We start from the raw sequence: 7,368 nt of genomic DNA, 5'->3' as shown, positions 1-7,368 counted from the left end.
TAAGACACAGCCCAGAGGAGCCCTACACAGAAAGGGCTCACAGGCCACCACAGCAGAGGGAAAGGGGATGCCCCTGGGAACCCCACTTGGCACTTCCGGAAGGCAAAAACTTTGTTTATTTTTCTTTCATGCACTGGAAGGCCTCTAATTGCACTAGACTGCTTCTATAAGAAGGATGTAATTAAAAGTGAATGGCTCCAAGTCTTTTATCATCATGAATATTAAATAAAGATAAACACTACATCAATATTAATTTAAGCAGAAACAGAAAATGAAAGGCAGGACTTGATCCCAGCTGACACTTCAGCATTTTATAGATGAAATTACACAGCTGGGGGGTGAAAAAATGACTCCAAAAACCAACAAAAAAAAACCCACAAAACATTTCTGACCTTGGCACAAAGCAGATGGGACGGGCTGGAAGTGACAGCCACTCTATGCTGTGCCCTCTTTCATCACCAGTTCCCAAAGTTAGTTGCTCCAGAGAAAGGTACAGGACATTCCCAGGCTGCCAGCTCCAGCAGTAAGTGGCCCAGGAGCTGGGATCCAGCTCAGCTTTGCTGCCAGCACTGGTGCACAAGTGTCTGCTGGAGTCACTGCACGGATGCACAGTCCAAACTGGATGCTCTCATTGACTTCACCAAGAGCCCATCGTGCTCCAGTGCTGCTGTGGGGTGATCCAAACCCTGTGGAGTGGGCAACCCCTCCCCTTGCAGTCTTCTAATATGTTAAAGATTTTTCTCACTTGGAAATGGATCTGAAGTCACATTTTCCATCCAGCTTCTCCTTCTCCAGCCCTGCTCACACCTTTTGTTTCTCTTGTCAGCGCTTCCCCAGCACTGATGAGACATGAAGCATATCTCACCACCAGCACCTGCTGGATGGTTCCTCAGTCTCTTGTTAAGGCTGCTGGTGTCTCATCAGTGACTGTCTGTGTGGGTTTGGTATCTTTTTTACTGTTTATAGCATGGCAGCACACAGAACCTTCACCCACCTACGCTAGCTATCGACACAGCTTATCCCCTGCACATTGTGCCCTCTGGCCTCCACCATCACAGACTGCCTTTCCCCAGGGAGCCCAGACTGACAGCTGAAAAAAGGTTTGTGAGTCCCAGATCAAGTCCCCCCCCAAGTCCTAAAAGACACCATTAAAGAGAAATTGGACATAGCTGGCTTGTAAGGAAGTCCTGCTGGGCAAGCCAAGCCTACATCCTTCTCCTGCAGGAGGTCACAGGTGCCCCCACCCAAATCACCAAGCTTTCCTAGGACCAGGCACACCACACCTCACCCAAACTGCATCCCTCAGCTTTCTGGGCAGCTGCTCACACTCCTGTGTGCCCCAAGCCTGATGGAACAGCAGAGGAGGGAGACAGAGAAAAGGAATCATGGGGAAAGTCTTCCCAAGGTCTAGGATAACAAAATGACACTCAGCTTCTCTGTAGCTATTTCTGCAGTTTCTGACTGGTCTGAAGGCAAAACCAGTGCAGCTGTGTCAGACCAGCAAGAACCATTAACCCCCAGCTTCCAGCCACACTCAGCACCTGCTCTGACAGGGGAGCACAGCCCAAGCAGAGCTTTCCCTGAGGTGTAAAACTTATGTTTAAATTTCTTCTTTCTATAAGCAAGGGCACAGAGTGTCTGGGTCACTGCCTGGCAGTGGCTCAGGCAGACACTGGTTTCAAACTTCTCCCTTGCCCAGTCTGCCCCTGCCTTTCCCTGCACTGGTAACGTGTCCTGACAGCAACTGAAATCACCTGTGTGCAGTCAATTTGTGATGCTACAAATGTTCAATATCATTTTTCTGCGCTCAAATACACTCCCAAAGAGCTCACTCATGAATGAATAATGCAGAAATTGCTCTTCACAAATTCAGCCCAGGGCACCATCCCTCTCTGCCCACTGCTGCCCTCAGGACTAACAACCTTCTGCTTTTCCCAAAGCCATGGCTCATCATCAGCTGAATTTTTATGTCTTGGAGGGGTCGGTTGGAGCATGAGTAAGAACTAAGATGTGATTTGAAAGACTTTGCAAATGTGGTTGTCCCAAAAAGCACAAGGCACAGCAGATGTTGAAGACAACTGAGGGCCCATTGCTGGGTCTCATAATCCAGGTGAGCTGTTGAAATCAGCACCCACCCCCCCCATACTCCTGTCTCCAGCTATGTGATCTATAGGCTGTGCTCACCTCCAGCCCACAGAGGGGATTATGCATTTCCTGCCGTTCTGCAGCCCCTAACGAGGGCGGTGGGTGATTAACGGGTTGTAATGAGGGCAGAGCTGCTGCTTGTCCATAATCCTCCACAGCAAGACTCACAGAGCCCTCATGAAGAACGACAGCTCCCGAGCTGGTTCAGAGCAGTGCACAGAGGCAGGCAAACAGCTCACAGCCCTCCCCAGCATCCCTCAATCCCTGAGTCCTCTTCTGCACCCCTGTGTGCCCATAGCCACGAGTTTCCAGTCTTCCTATTGCTGCTCCAAGGGATGGCCAGTGGAAGGCTGAATATCCAAACCTTCCCTGGGGGAATGGGACAGCTGGCCTTTGAGTTGGCCACATGAGAGGCAGCAGTTTGGGAGTTAGTGGCACGATGGCCTCAACATTTTTATTGTCATTGTGTCCAATGGCACCGTGAGGGATCGATGGGGGGACATCATGCCTCTGCCATGGATGTTGCACTGTGTGAAAGGGGCAAGGCACACACCCAGCTGTGGCTGTGGGGCCCGGGGGTCTCCACAGCAGTAACACAGTGTGCACCAGTGCCAAAGGATGTGTATGAGACACCTTCTGCTCCTTGCAACACCCCCATACTCCTGCCTCGCCGTCCAGCCTCAGCAACTCCTCAGCAGCCCAGCTGCCACGTCCCACCCCAGAAATGGGAAGCAAGAGGGATGATCCCTGGAGTGACTGAAAGGCCCTACAAACATGTGGGTTTCCATGCTGGCAGCAGCAGTTTCCCCTTGTGGCCAGGAGGAAATGAGTCACTTGGCACAGATGTCTGTACCAGCTGCCTCATCTCTGAAGCAGCCCCAGCACCAGGGCTTTCCCAACAGTTTTGGCCTCACCAAATCCAGAAGCAGTGGATGTCACCACAACATTTCTCTGTACACCAGACCTCCTTTAGGTCATTTTCTTTCCAGGCCGTGTTGTTTGAGATAGACAACACTGTGAGGACATCACCAACCTTAAAAATGCTTCCTACCACAGGCACAGATGGGGGCCTCAAGCAAAAATTTGCCTGAAGCAAATTGCCTGCCTACCCCTGTTCCACCAAGGACCAAATGGCAGCCCCAGGAGCCACCACTCATGACAAATAGCTCCCCAGTCACCATTCTACTTGGTGCCGCTTTAACCTAGACCCCATGGAGCAGGTGGACCCAACACAACACTCTCAGGGATGGGATTGTTCATTGCTGCAGCTAACAAAGACCTGCAGCTTCCACGCCCATCACACCCTCACCACCATGTCTAGAAGTAACTACAGCCAGCCAGGGCGGAGGGCTTCCCCTCTGGGGAGCTTCAGGAGGTCTGCTGGTCCTGAGGAAAAAAGCACATTGCGCAGCAGGAAGCTTTGAGTTCCCAGGGCATTTATTCCCAGGCTTCCCAAGAGGAGAAAGAGGCTGCATTTAGGGTAGAGAGTGGCACACCTGGAGCAGGGGCTGCAGACCTGAATGCTGGGAGCTGTGAGCTACAGGGACTGCAGTGAACCCTGGGCATGTGAGCAGGGGCTGGTGCTATCAGGACCAGCAATGACTCACATCATGGTCCAACACCCACCAGCTTCAGCAGGGCCAAGCTTTTGGAAATGAAAAAAAAAAGAGAGAAGAAAACAATGTTCTGGGATTTTTCTGGATATTTTTTTTCCTAGTAAAGCAAGATCCTGCAAACAAACAGTTGAGTGAGCTCAGCTAGCTCACGTTATCTGTGCTTGGGAGCACAGCTCAGCCCCCTCCAGCACCATGGATTTGCTATCATCCCCTGCCACCCACATAATCTGTCACACCACGCTCTGTCCCACTGCAATTTCACAGCTGCTCCGTCAGGGGGAAATCACAGCAATTTGGGCTTGTCTGAAAGCATTACAACTGCGCTCTGCCTCTTAAGAGGACGCTGGTTTGCACAGAGGGATTGGTCATGGTGTGACCCTTACAGGCTGCAGAGATCCCCAGTGACTCACTTGTCACCAAGAAAAGTGCTTGGACAAACAAAGGATGCTGAGTCTGGGGGTGGAAAACTGAGCCCTTCTCATGCCAAGTGCTCCTCTGAACTGGGGAGGTGTGGGACATCAGGTTATGAGGCAGGACCAGGTTTCAAAGCCTTTCCCTACCCCAGGTTTTTCCTGGATTGTTCAAAATAAATTTCAGAGGTCTTTTTCTCTCAAAGGTGTGCAAGAGATGCTCTGCTGCTTCCCTCTGTGGGTACTAAGTGCCTCAGCCCTTCACAAGTCTCGTGCCTTCCTTCAGCAGTGGGGTAGGCTCAGCCAAGCCTGCATCCTGCCAGGTGCATGATGCCTCAGCACCTCAGGTCTCACACTCTCCAAAGCACTCATGGGCTTCCCTTCCAGTGGAATACAAAGGGGAGCAATGACAAAACATCCATCAAAGTCAGGCCCAGCACACATGGTTACACAGCAGCACAAAGTCTCAGAGCTGGCAGCTGTCAGGAGCCAGTGATGCAGTGGCTGGGATCCAGAGGACACGAGATATGTTTGACTTGGCCAATATATGACACACTTCTCTGGTTTTATTTCAATGTTATATGCATTTTTTATCCTCTGTGCACGCTTTTGGGGTCACCCAAGCATCCCTCAGTTTCAGCAGAGAGGGGAATGTCTGGCTGCTGAAACAATCCTGATCATCTCATGCCAATCCTGAACGTGCTGTGACAGTCAGGGTGCCTCCCATGACCTCAGAGTGTGCATGTAGAGGCAGAGGATGGGACAGAAAATGACAAAAAGTGCTCAATATTTCCATCCACAGCATTATGGATCTGATTTTCTCTCACAGCCGAACAAAGCATCGATTTATAGAATAACCACTGGGCTGTGCTGAGAGTGCACTGGATTATTTTAAGGTACCTTCCAGTGGAAGCTGTGTGGTACCTCAGCAGGTCACCTCTGCAAGGGACTGTGGCATGAGCCTCTCCGCATGCAAGTGCCGGGGGAGGGCCAGCACAGCCCGGGGACAGGAGGGAAGCAGCTGTCCCAAAAGCCTCTACGTTGTCTCCTCACCCAGTCCCCAGGGCAGGATCACCCCTGGGAGCTGCTCCAGGAGCATTTTGGGAGCCCGCGCATCCCGGGCGCCGCGTGTGGCTCCGCGCTGTCTCCCGCCAGCGGTTCAAGTGCCATCTAGTGGCACTGGGGCCCGTGGGACACACGGACATCCGTCCCCAGCCCCCAGAGCGAGCCTTGCCCTGCCCACCGCACGCCGCTTCTCCACAGAGACCCTTTGCCACCACCCCACAGCCCCTTCCCCACCTTTGTGTCGCCTCCTCCCCCGATCTCCTCCTCCCTTTTCTTCCCCCATTGTCTCGCATCCTCCCTTTCCCGTACATCCTCCCTTTCCCGTACATCCTCCCTTTCCTCCACGCCGGATCTGGGCCCTGGCCGCCTCCCCTGGGGCTGTCACGTCGAGCAGCAGGCTCCAAGGGCAGGCACCGCAAAGCCACTGAAGGATTCAGCCCCTGCCAGGCTCACAAAGCAGGGAAATGGCTTTGGCGTGAGACTGTCTGCCCTGTTCACTCTCCTGAGTGTCTCTGCTGTCACCCCCGTGCCCTGTCCCCCCTGTGACATCCCCAAGGTGCCTCCCCAGCACTGGAGCTGCACAGGAGCTGCAGCAGAGGTGCTGCAGCCCCCAGCAGCTCCCCAAGGGTGGCTTTGGTGGGACCTTGTCAGTGGCAGAGCCACGAGGGGGCTCCAGGAGCCCATCGGAGACGGGGGAGAACCGCCAGGAGCAGAGCCTGCATCTCCTGCGGGACTGAGGAAAGGTGCTGAGAGCAGAGCTCACACCTCCCGGAGAATGTCTTCTCCAGCATCATAGGTGAAACAGAGCAGAGGAGACGCCACAGCTCAGACCAGGAGCAGGATCTGCCAGCATTTTGTCCCTGTCACATACATCATGACAAGCAGCAGTGCACAGGTTGCAGTGTGCCCTGAGACAGACTGGTGTGGGCTGTGCTGGCCTGACCCAGAGAGCAGCAGGATCACAAACATTTGCAAGATATTGGTGTTCAGTGTATGACCATTTTTACCAGCAATAGATTCACCCCACAGTTGTATTCCTGTGGGTCCACACTTATCCCTCACATCTATTTTATCCCTGTCTAACTCCACTCAGTGTTGGGGTATTATTTCAAGGAGGTGAATTTATCCTCAGCATTAAAGAAATGCTTTGGACAACTGTTCTGAGCTCAGTCCTTGATGAGCATCATGGACATGCAGAAGTAATTCCAGAAATGATCTCTCCAAGAATGGGAGACATCGGTGAGAAAGCAGGTCCAAGCCTGTTTGCTGACCTGTCCCAAACTCCACTGTTCCACCAGCACCTGGGGAAGAAAACACTCCTTCCTAAAAACTCAGCATGCCCACTCCAGTCACTGCATGGTGAGACCTCAGGTAACACTTTTGCAAGGTGGGACATGGCCCCACAGCCCTGGCATCACTGGTAGCTTGAGTCAGCTGGATATTTCAGGTAACAGCACACATGAGACCTTGCCTGAATAGCACCAGATCTCTTCTGCTGACCTTTTTTGCCTTTACCCTTCATGGACACTTCACACAGCCGTGTCAGTGGCCAGGCCTGGCTATGATGAGCCCTCCTCTCTATCAGATGGGAATAACAGTGGAGAAGGCATTGCAGCCAGAACAGCATCTGCACCACCTTCCCTTTGCAGGTCCCCATCTGCCTCCCCACCAGCTGCACTGCAGCACAGGGTTTATCTGCTACAGAGGGCAGTCAGGGCTGACCTGCTGTAACCCAGGGAGGCAGTGCAATTAGCCAGGCCAGCTCATTAGGGCTCCAACAGGACTCATTTGGAGATCAGACTCAGCAATGTAGGCATTGGGGCTGGAGCTTGGAGCAGGGGGAAGTGGGGATGCAGGACCTGCAGGTAATTTTAAGCACTTGGCAGAATTGAAGCTGTGGCCATGCAGCCACTGCCCCTCAACTTTCTTTAGGAGCCCACAATGTCTCAGGTAAGATTTGGCTAGGAAAAAAAACTGAGACCTGAGCTGGTCAGCATGAGCTTTCAGGGAGATGTGATTCTGCACACCAAGGGGGCTGAGGAGTGGGGACAAGCACTGGACCAAGGAAAACCTGTAGGATTCAGCAGCCTAGCAGGGAAATCAGCTCAGAGGGCTGCTGTTGGGATCTGCCC

This window comes from Passer domesticus, chromosome 11 (genome assembly GCF_036417665.1).
Source record: "Passer domesticus isolate bPasDom1 chromosome 11, bPasDom1.hap1, whole genome shotgun sequence".
Classification (NCBI taxonomy): domain Eukaryota; kingdom Metazoa; phylum Chordata; class Aves; order Passeriformes; family Passeridae; genus Passer; species Passer domesticus.
This window is presented reverse-complemented; position numbering follows the sequence as displayed.